The sequence below is a fragment of the Geospiza fortis genome, unplaced genomic scaffold (genome assembly GCF_000277835.1).
Source record: "Geospiza fortis unplaced genomic scaffold, GeoFor_1.0 scaffold794, whole genome shotgun sequence".
In the NCBI taxonomy this organism is placed as follows: Eukaryota; Metazoa; Chordata; class Aves; order Passeriformes; family Thraupidae; genus Geospiza; species Geospiza fortis.
The window spans coordinates 399,322-408,943 of record NW_005054601.1 but is presented as its reverse complement, the minus strand read 5'-3'; the positions used below and the strand labels follow the sequence as shown (position 1 = coordinate 408,943).

Genomic DNA, 9,622 nt, shown 5'->3' with positions numbered 1-9,622 from the left:
AGGAACCGCGACGGCTCTGGCGGGGGCAGAGTAAGGCGAACAGGTGAGTGCCGGGAGCGGGATGAGCCCTCGGGGCGCTGCCCCTGTCCGGTCCAGTGCGTGTCACTCCAAGCCCCTGCAGCAGCTTTGCTTTGCTTTCCTTTTTTAAAATGTCATTTTGCGGTAGCGCGATGTCATTTGACATCACTTAGTGGTCTGGTCCTTCAAAATAAGTCTGAAAGCATTCAGGTACTCCATAGCTAGAATACCCCTGGAATATGAAGGCTGCGTCTTGGGAAGAGCTGAGCCGCTCTCTCCTGTGAAAAGATAATTAAAGGCCTTGACCTGCAAAAACCATGGTTAAAAACTCCACTATTAAACCTCGAAACGCTGTGTTAGGAGGCTTTGTTTCTTCTGTTATGTGCCCTCTGACCCCGGTGATGAAGGGTGGGTGTGTACAGGTGTCTGTGACCACAGCCTCAGATTCTGTAGTCATTTTACCCTTAGCGGCCATTCACAGCTTCAGAATTGGCTGGATGTAAAGCAAAATAGCTCAGATTTCTGTAAACATCAGACCTTGTTGAGTAAGTGCAGAGAAATGAAGTCAGGTGTACTAAACTGATGTATTTGTTTGCTGCTGCCTTGCATGTCCTCTCCGAGCTATAAATAATATAATGGTGCTGACCTGTGGAGCTGTAAGACAAGCCTTTTGTTAAGGCTGTCACAGAAACTTCTAACTTTCTGAAAAAATAAAACATAATTCTGCAGAATCTGTTTTCATGTAGTTGCTTCTACCGGCTACTGGTTGAACTAGAGGAGATAACTTTTTGTACAGGTGGAGAAGCACAGGTTTGCAAACTTTGCTTCAGAAGTACTACTAACATTTTGGTGAGTTAATACTACATTAAGAGTTAAGTCAGATTAGGTCATTAATAGAAATGCAGAGAAATGGAACCTTTTGCTCTCCAAGTGCTGTAATACTACGTTTTTAAACTGACTTTGAAAAAGCTTGTATGCCAGATGAGTTCGTCCAATCATAAGCACTCAAGAAGTATTGAAGTGGACATCATGAGATCATTGTTATGCTTCAGCTTCAACTTCCTTGATATGTTTTTTTCCTTTAGTTAGAGTGAAGACTATTTATAGCATAGTTGTACTCATTGACAAAGGCCTTTCAAGTGCTTCCTCTCCTTAGATGCTTTAGGTGTCAAAGTATAATATTTGGTCAGAGGTGTATATGTACTTGGTTGCATAAAGAAGAAAAAAAGATTGTGGACAGCCATATGGTGCTCTAGTTACTGAATTATTGTTTTTTATTTCTAAGCAATACAATAAGGAACTCTGCTGAGCATAAAACGTGTATTACAGCCTGCCTTGTTTATGCACATCCCCCATGCAATGAAACCCATGCTCAGGTGTGTCAAGTGTTGGTACCCAAACATCTCTTGCACAAAATATTCCCCACATAACTGACATCACAAATACACAAATTCAGGTTTTTTGGAACCTACAACAAATACCATTAGCAGTGTGCTATGCCATTGTATGTATAGACTTTGTGATACTGTTTGGGTTTGTGTTAATGCTGAACTAGTAGCTGTTGACCCTAACAAATGCATGCATTTTGTATTTGCAGTATCTCGAGCGTGCTTGATACACAAATATATATATTTTATGTCTAAAATTCATTTTAAGAATTTACTTTTCATAGATACTTTCAGGTTATTTTTAGAATCCCTTCTATTTCGATAACCTCTAGAGTAAGGCAGTTATATCTCTCTGTCATTGTATTTAAAACTAAACAGCTTAGCTAACAATAAATCTTCCTCAATCCTGTCATGATTGAGAAAGAAAATTTTGATTTGGCTCACTTTATCTTGGCTAAAGTCTAAAAATTCCTTCTTTCTGCACAACCAAAACAGGTTGAATTGGTTTTTAATAGTTAACTTTTGTAGTGTCTTCAAGCAACTAAGTAACAATAAACAGAATTATTCACACAGGTGTTAGATGTATGCTTTTGGAAATATTGGCAAGCTGTTCTGAACTATCATGAGTGCATGAAACACCATGGAGGAAAGACTGAGGGAGCAGGGCTGGCTTAGTCTGGACAAGAGCAGAATCACATCAATGTCTGCAAGTATCTGAAGGGAGAGTGTCAAGGGAATAGAGCCAGACTCTTCCCTGTGGTGCTGAGCAACAGGACAAGAGGTATGGGCAGAAACTGATGCACAGGAAGTTCCACCAGAATATGAGGAAGAACTTCTTTGTGCAGATGATCACACACTGGGACAGATTTCACAGAGAGGCTGTGGAGTCTCCCTCATTGGAGATACTCCAGAACCTGGACACAGTTCTGAGCAGTGTGCTCTAGGATGACCCTGCTTGACTAGAGTGGTTGGACCAGTTGAGCTGCTGTGTCCCTTCTACCCTTGCACATCCTGTGAGTGGGAAGTGAAAACACTCCACTGATTTAGGCTAATATTAATCTTGTCTCTACTTCCACAACTTCTCAAAAGTTGTTCCATAGCATTGTACAGTAGAAATCTGTTAATTCTGTGGTCTTCACTCACACTTACCTGAAATTCAGTGTAGGAATCTTTTGGGTTTTATGTTGTACCTCATATTCTTCTTTGAGTTATCTCAGTATAATTTGGACATTAGAAAGCAGTATTTTTATAAGTAGTAGTATAAGAAAGTAGTTTTTTTATATCAAGTTACCATGTTTTCACAGTATGGTTTTAGTAACTTACCAGATATTGATAAAATAAGCAATCATTTAGCTTCTAGGTAATGGACTTGGTTAATAAGATACAGACTTCTTACCTTTTAATGGGGGTATCAGTATTATGTATGTTAAAAGAAAAAAGTGTCAGGATTATTTTATGATCATTGAAGTGTATTTGGAAGTTTCCATTGTAAGTTTAAAAATGTATGTATGAGACATACTGAATGAATGTATGTGAACTCTGCTGGGAAATAGTTGTAACTCATTTTTCAGTGAATCTTCTAATTGTTTGCTGTTCAAGCTTATATTATTTTCATAATCCTTTTTTTTACTAGTATTGGTAAAGTAAAACCCCTATTACTTCATAGCCATACCTCTGACACTCTTCAGATTAACATACCCAACTTAAAAAGTTTCAGTACTTCACACTGTTGGGATTTTGGTTCTAATCAACTTGAATTATCACTACAAATACAACTTTGGATAAAATAGTGTTAAAAATAACTATGATGGTTATTTCAACAGCAAACCATGGTGTGCTGTCATAGAACATGAGCTGTTGCCTGTTTGTTGTTCAGTTTTAGTTGAAAGGTAGCATTGAGTTGCATCATTTGTAGCTGGGTGATAAACATACTGGGCAGTGAGCATTTGCTCAATATTGTACCTCAATTTAACAGGGATAATGAAGGATAGGGGAGAGGTATGTGGTTGGAAGAAAGGTTAAAAAGATAAATACTTGTTTGGATTTGGTATCTCCATGTGCTACTCTGACACTACCTCTGATACTGCTTGCTGGTCATGGTCACAAAGATAGTATATGCTAATTTGAACTGACTGCCAAAGATTAATTGGGTTCATGAGTATGTTCATTTGTGTCTTAAAGCAGTTATTCTTTATTAAATATTAGTCATCTCTAGTGGAAATAAGACATTTTAGAAGCATTAATGCTTTTTGAGATCAGAGAGAATGCATTTTGCCATTATTTCCACATGGATTTTAAGAAGATAAGAAATAAAATTCAGTAGACAAGACTATGGTCTGAATAAGTAAATACAGTTGTATTACAGGACAAGTAGTTTGATTTCTCTATGGAGATGTTAAACTAAAGCATTGAAGTTTAAGTAGCAATAGCATTTTGATATGGCTTTCATAGGTGTAGTATTATTCTTCAGGGGTGTGTTTTAACCCTAAGCTGATAGAATATTAATCTGTAATGGAAGAAGAAACCTTATTCAGGTAGACTTTTATTTTCAAAATAAAAAGAATTTAGGCTGTGCAAAATAGTATAATGATACCGCTCTTAATACAGTGATTTTTTGAAGCTACAAACTTGATATTCTTACCCTATAACAGAATTTTGGTGACATAGTCAAACATTACTTAATACTTAGCTTTTCACACATAGATTAAATTGTTGGAGTGAAAGTTGCTTATTTTTCTGGAAATCAGATACCAATAAAAAGCTCTTACTTTTGCTGTTAATGGTATGATTGTTGGCTGCTTTAAATAGATTCTGAAATGTGCTGAGTTTCACAAAGCTGAGTTTGGCTGTTAGTAGATTGGCCTTTTTTTGTAGTAACTGGCATGTGGAGGGAACTGGAAGGAAACTAGGACTTCTCATTGTTGTGTGACAAGAGTGCAAAGAAATCATGAAAGCATAAATTGTGTGAGTTGGCTTTCCCTTTATTAATGGAAAAAGGTTCTCAGGATCACATGAGCTTTTTCTCTTCTCTGAAACCCCTGCTATGGAGAGTCCACATTGCTGCTGTTCTTCTATTTAAAGAACCTCAGCCAAGAATCTCTTTAGAACTAAGCAATATATTTTCTTACACAATAGTGTTAAAAAGTCCAATTTAACACATTTTACTTAGGTGCGTGAAGCAAATATGCCTACTTAATCTCATTCTCTCACTTTAAGTGAAATAAGTCATAAAACTCTGTATAGTACTTGGCTGTGCTTTGCTATTTCTTGGAATAAGATTTAAATTTGTTTGCATACTATAAGGTGAAATTCAGCTGATGAATGAGAAGCATTTCCCTCAAGCTCCTACTGGCTTGTTGTGTTACAGACTCAGCTGGAGTTTGTGGGTTGAGGACTCTGTGTTGGTAGTGAGGTGACTTCTGATTCAGGTCTGCCAAGCTGACCTCAGTGCCAGGGCAGGCCATGGAGCAAATTGTGCTGAGTGCCATCTGTCTGCAGGATGACCAGGGATCAGGCCCTGACTGCCTGGGATCCTGGCATGGATTTATGAAAGGCAGGTCTGGCTTTCCCAGCCTGGTCTTCTGTGACAATGTGACCTGTTTGGTGGCTGAGGGAAAGACTGTGGCTGTTGCCTGCCTGGGCTCTAGTAAAGCCTTTGGCACCATCTCCCATGGCATTCTCCTGGAGAAACTGGCTCCTCATGGCTTCAGCTGCGGTGTCTGGGTGAAAAACTGTCTGGACACCTGGACCCTGGGAGTGGTGATGAATGGAGTTACATCCAGCTGGTGGCTGGGAGTTCCCCAGGGTCCAGTGCTGGGACCAGTCCTGTTGAATGGAATGTTCCCTCAGTCAGTCTGCAGACAACACTAAGTTGGGCGGGAGCGTTGATCTGCCAGAGAGACGGAAAAATCTGCAGAGGGATCAGAACAGGCTGGATCAGTGGGTGAGGCCAATGGCCTGAGGTTTAAAAACAGCAAATGCACAGTCCTGCCTTGGGTCATAACAACCCCTGCAGCTCTACAGGCTGGAAAACTGCCCTGTGGGAAAAGGGGGGAGCTGGTCAAGAGCAGCTGCAGATGAGGCAGCGTGTGGCCAGGGGGCCAGGAAGGCCAAGGGCACGCTGGCCTGTGTCAGCAGCAGTGGGGCAGCAGGAGCAGGGCAGGGAGCGTGGCCCTGTGCTGGGCAGCGCTGCGGCCACAGCTGGAGTGCTGGGTGCACTTGTGGGCCCTGGGAAGCAGAAAGTCACTGAGGGGCTGCAGCGTGTGCACAGAAGGACAGGGCAGCTGGGCAAGGGGGTGCAGCACAAGGCCAGTGAGGAGCAGTTGAGGGGGCTGTGGATGTGTAGCCTGGAGAAAAGGAGGCTTAATGGTAACTGTATTGCTCCTTACAACTGCCTGAGAGGAAGTTGTAGTGAGGACGTTGTTTCAACCTGGTAATAAATGATAGGACAAGAGGAAACAGGTTACACTAGGGGAGGCTTAGGTTTGATATCAAGGAAAATTTCTTCACCAAAAGGGTTGTCAAGCATTGGAGGAGGCTGCCAGGGGAATTTATGGAATATCACAAAGTGGTAGAAAACATTATAATTTCTAAGTCCCTGGAGGTACTTAAAAGACATGTAGCTGTGGCCCTTAGGGACATGGTTTAGTGAGTGATGTCTTGGCAGTGTTATTGGTGTTGATGATCTTCAGGGTCTTTTCCAACCTAAATGATTGTTTAATGCTAAAAAAATGGCAAATGAATGCCTGAGTAAGCATGTCAGGATAGAACTTTTTGCTGAAGTGGATTCCTGCTCCTCATTTTGGTTTGTCTTCTGACATCTGAATTGTTTGGTTTTGGGGTTTGTGATTTTAGTGTATATTGTTTTGTAACTGTTTTTGGGAATATGGAGAGGTAAGAGTGTGAATAAAAATACAATACATACTGGTTATAGAAATAAGAAATGAGGTTCCAACATAGAGATGAAAATTAAAAGTACTGTAACATTAAATGTATCCATATAATTTCAGTGGATATTACCCATCAGTGTCTTGCAAGATTCTTTTGTGCAGAAGCTGTGTGAATATCTTTGGTCACAGACTTCATGTTCAGATATAGACAGAATGGATCTGTACACAAGCAGTATTCCATGTTGCTGCTTGTGTTATGCTTGGAGAAACAGAATAAACTTCAGAGTGATAGAAGCAAAGTGTTACTACATCAAAATTATGATAAGGAATTTGTCCAATCTACTTGTTATATTTCATGTGGCTTTGTGTTGGAATAATTCAATGGAAATTACAGTGTGTTACTAGAAATGAAGAAACAGGGCATGTAGTGTACAGAGATCTTTGTTGTGACAAGTGTTTCTTGCTTTTGGGTTTTATAGTTAATAGGTTTTTTATAAGTCATTTTGTAATAAATTTGTGTCCTTCTCAGTTGGGATAGAGTTGCAGACTCTTTCCTTCTCTACAATTCATTACACAAGTCATTATAAAGATGGTTTTCCTGATTGCTGTAGGTAGTTGTTTCTCAGTGTGCACAGAAAGCTCTTGCTTGAAACTGATCTCTGTTTTCAGAAATTATTCATTTGCCAAGTAGCGGAGTTTGCTGAAAGTAATGCTGTTTTTCATGCAACTCCTAGGTTTCTCTTAATTATAACTCACAACTACAAGAAAGCTAGTGCTGCAGAGAAAGGGAAAATTGAGGTGAGTTTATAGCTAGACCTCCATTTCAATGTTTTTATTTGCAGGGAGGAGAAGGGGAAGGTTTAGTTATTGCTGGCAGCAGAGACCTGAAGATCAAGGTTACGCAGTTTATTAAAAAGCAGTCATGTATGCTATTACAAGAGGACTTCCTATTAAAATCTCTTTTTGCACAGGTATGCAGGCTCTTTGTTATGCAAGAGGATAATATTTTTTTCACAGATAGTGTGTACAAATTACTAAAATTCTGAACATACGTTTTAGAAAGTCATGCTGCATAGTTAACATGAATTAACCTTTGGTTATGTTTTGAAGCATATGCAGGATGGAATGGGAAGGAAATCTACCATGTTGATACCTACTTTGGGTCATTGGAATTTAGTGGCTTGGAAGGTACACTGGTTTAGTTTGTAATTTTTTTAGAAGTGTTCTTTGTTTCAGACTTGTTATTGAAATAGACTCTCCAACCAGTTTGTTAGGTTAGGATGTCAGCATTACTCAGTTTGCTGAGTGCATGGGGATAGCTCCACCCAACATCCACACTCAGTGTCAGAACTTTTCACTACACATTGTAGCAAAGAAATTAATGTTCATTGTCTATAAATAGGGTAATTATCTTCATTAATTAGTGTTCAGACTTCCATTGGTTGTTGTTTTCTTGCTTGCCATCCTAATTAGCCCACCTTTTCACTCGTTTTATCTTTATCCCAGAAAGAGAGGGTTTCAATACAATTGCTGAATTTTCTTTGTTACTTTCTTGTTTTAGAGTTTTGCGAAATGTCCTTGTGGTCCATAAATTCTGTTTTCCTTGTGTCCAGTTTCAGCAATAGATCTCTCTCCCAGGCTTTGTTAACCTCCTCCTAGGACTGAGATCACTGAAGCTTATCCAGGTTGATTGGAATTGGTTTAGAAGAGTTTCAGTAATTTTCCCAAACTCTGTTCCCACAACAGCAGGCTATGACAAACCTTGCTAAATTCTGGCTACAGTGACAGATGACAGAGCAGAAATTTACACTACTTATAATTAATTAAAACAATAAATCAGAAAAGTTAATTAAAACAATTAATTAGAAAAGTTATTGGGAAAGTTATATCATTAACTAAGGACTGTATGATACAAAACTAAGCATTAGTCCTGGATAGGGATCAAGCATTATTTTGTGAAGGTTATAAGAATTTTACAACATTTTCCTTCACTTTCCAACACTTTCCTGTATTTTCCTATGTAGCGATGCTATAGACTCTTTTTTAAAAAAAATATAACTTTGTATGGAAACAAATATAGTAACAGGACTGTTATGTAATTGACTAGTTCATGTTCTACGAGAAGCAGTGATGCTGCTTGTCCCTCATAGATGGTCAAGGTTTTTTCTACTATTGTGATGTAACAACCACTTTTATATTCATTTTCTTTCTGTTGGAAATATTGAAACATTCAGTTGTTGCTGATAATCAAAATATTTAAAATGCTTCTTTATAAAAAAAAAAGTGGAGTAAAATTTGCCTAATTTCTGATGTAGTTTACTATTGCAATCCATTCCTTGTCTGCTTGAACCATCTGTAAAGAGGTTATTGGGTAGTGCAACGTTTTTTGAGCGCAGTAGTGTTGATTGTCATTTCGGTCATCAACAGTTACTTCCATTGCTTTTGTAAGTCTAACATCCTTTGGAATAGGCTAAGCTTCATCAAACTATGAAACAAGACATTTATTTTGGAAATGGAGTGAAGTAGTTTTATCAGACAATTAAGCTGTATTTGTGTGTACAGTGTCTGAATAAAAATACTGAGTTCCTCAGCTGTTCCTCTTGGACACAGGTCATAGTAGCGCTGTCTTTGTAATTCTAAATTCAGATGCAAGTCTTGCAAATAACTTCCACTTTGTCTCAAGTCGCTGACATCTTTGTGTCATACTGCTACTGTCCATCTTGGTTAGTGCTGCTCAGATTTCATGTGTCTTTTCTATGGTTACTTGTTTCCAAAACACCATCCTGATACTTGATGTGTTTTGAAAATACACATTTGAAAGTACTTTTTTGTGTGTTGCAGAGTCTTTTGGTAATCATATTGATCTGGATGGTTGGTCGTGTTGGTCTTTACTATTCAAAAAAGTGTAAGCTTGTTCTTGGGACCAGAAATTTGGTATGCCTTCATTTGTTAGCTTTTTCATGCAATTAAGTGGTGAGTTCTAGTGCCCAACACTTTGAAACATTGTCAGAAGTCTATTTATTGTCTTTTAAGGGTCCAAGTGGGTGACCTTTGCACTGCTCCTGTCTATTTAGTAAAAAATACTTTTCCTGTAGCTGATGTAGTTCCTGGTTTGAAATTTTGGTATTCTGTAGCAACTTGCTTATTTCAGTGAAAATGCTGGCCATCTTACCATTTTGCTGTTTAGTTAAAGCTTCAAGTACATAAGTAGAGACTTCATTTTCATGACAAAGGGAAATCAGCTTTCATTCTGAAAGAAAAGTTTGTTCTTTCAGGCCTGCGCCAGTGCCCTTCCAGCACCCCTAATGCTTGCCCAGAGGAAAGAGT

At 38.8% G+C, this 9,622-nt stretch overlaps 1 protein-coding gene across 1 annotated transcript in view; it reads left to right on the top strand.

The window, feature by feature from the left end:
- APC (APC regulator of WNT signaling pathway) overlaps positions 1-9,622 on the top strand; it is a 93,765-nt gene continuing 84,143 nt past the window's right edge. The window contains 1 exon segment of the mRNA XM_031064533.1: positions 1-43. The gene's annotated coding sequence lies outside the window, so the exon portion shown is untranslated.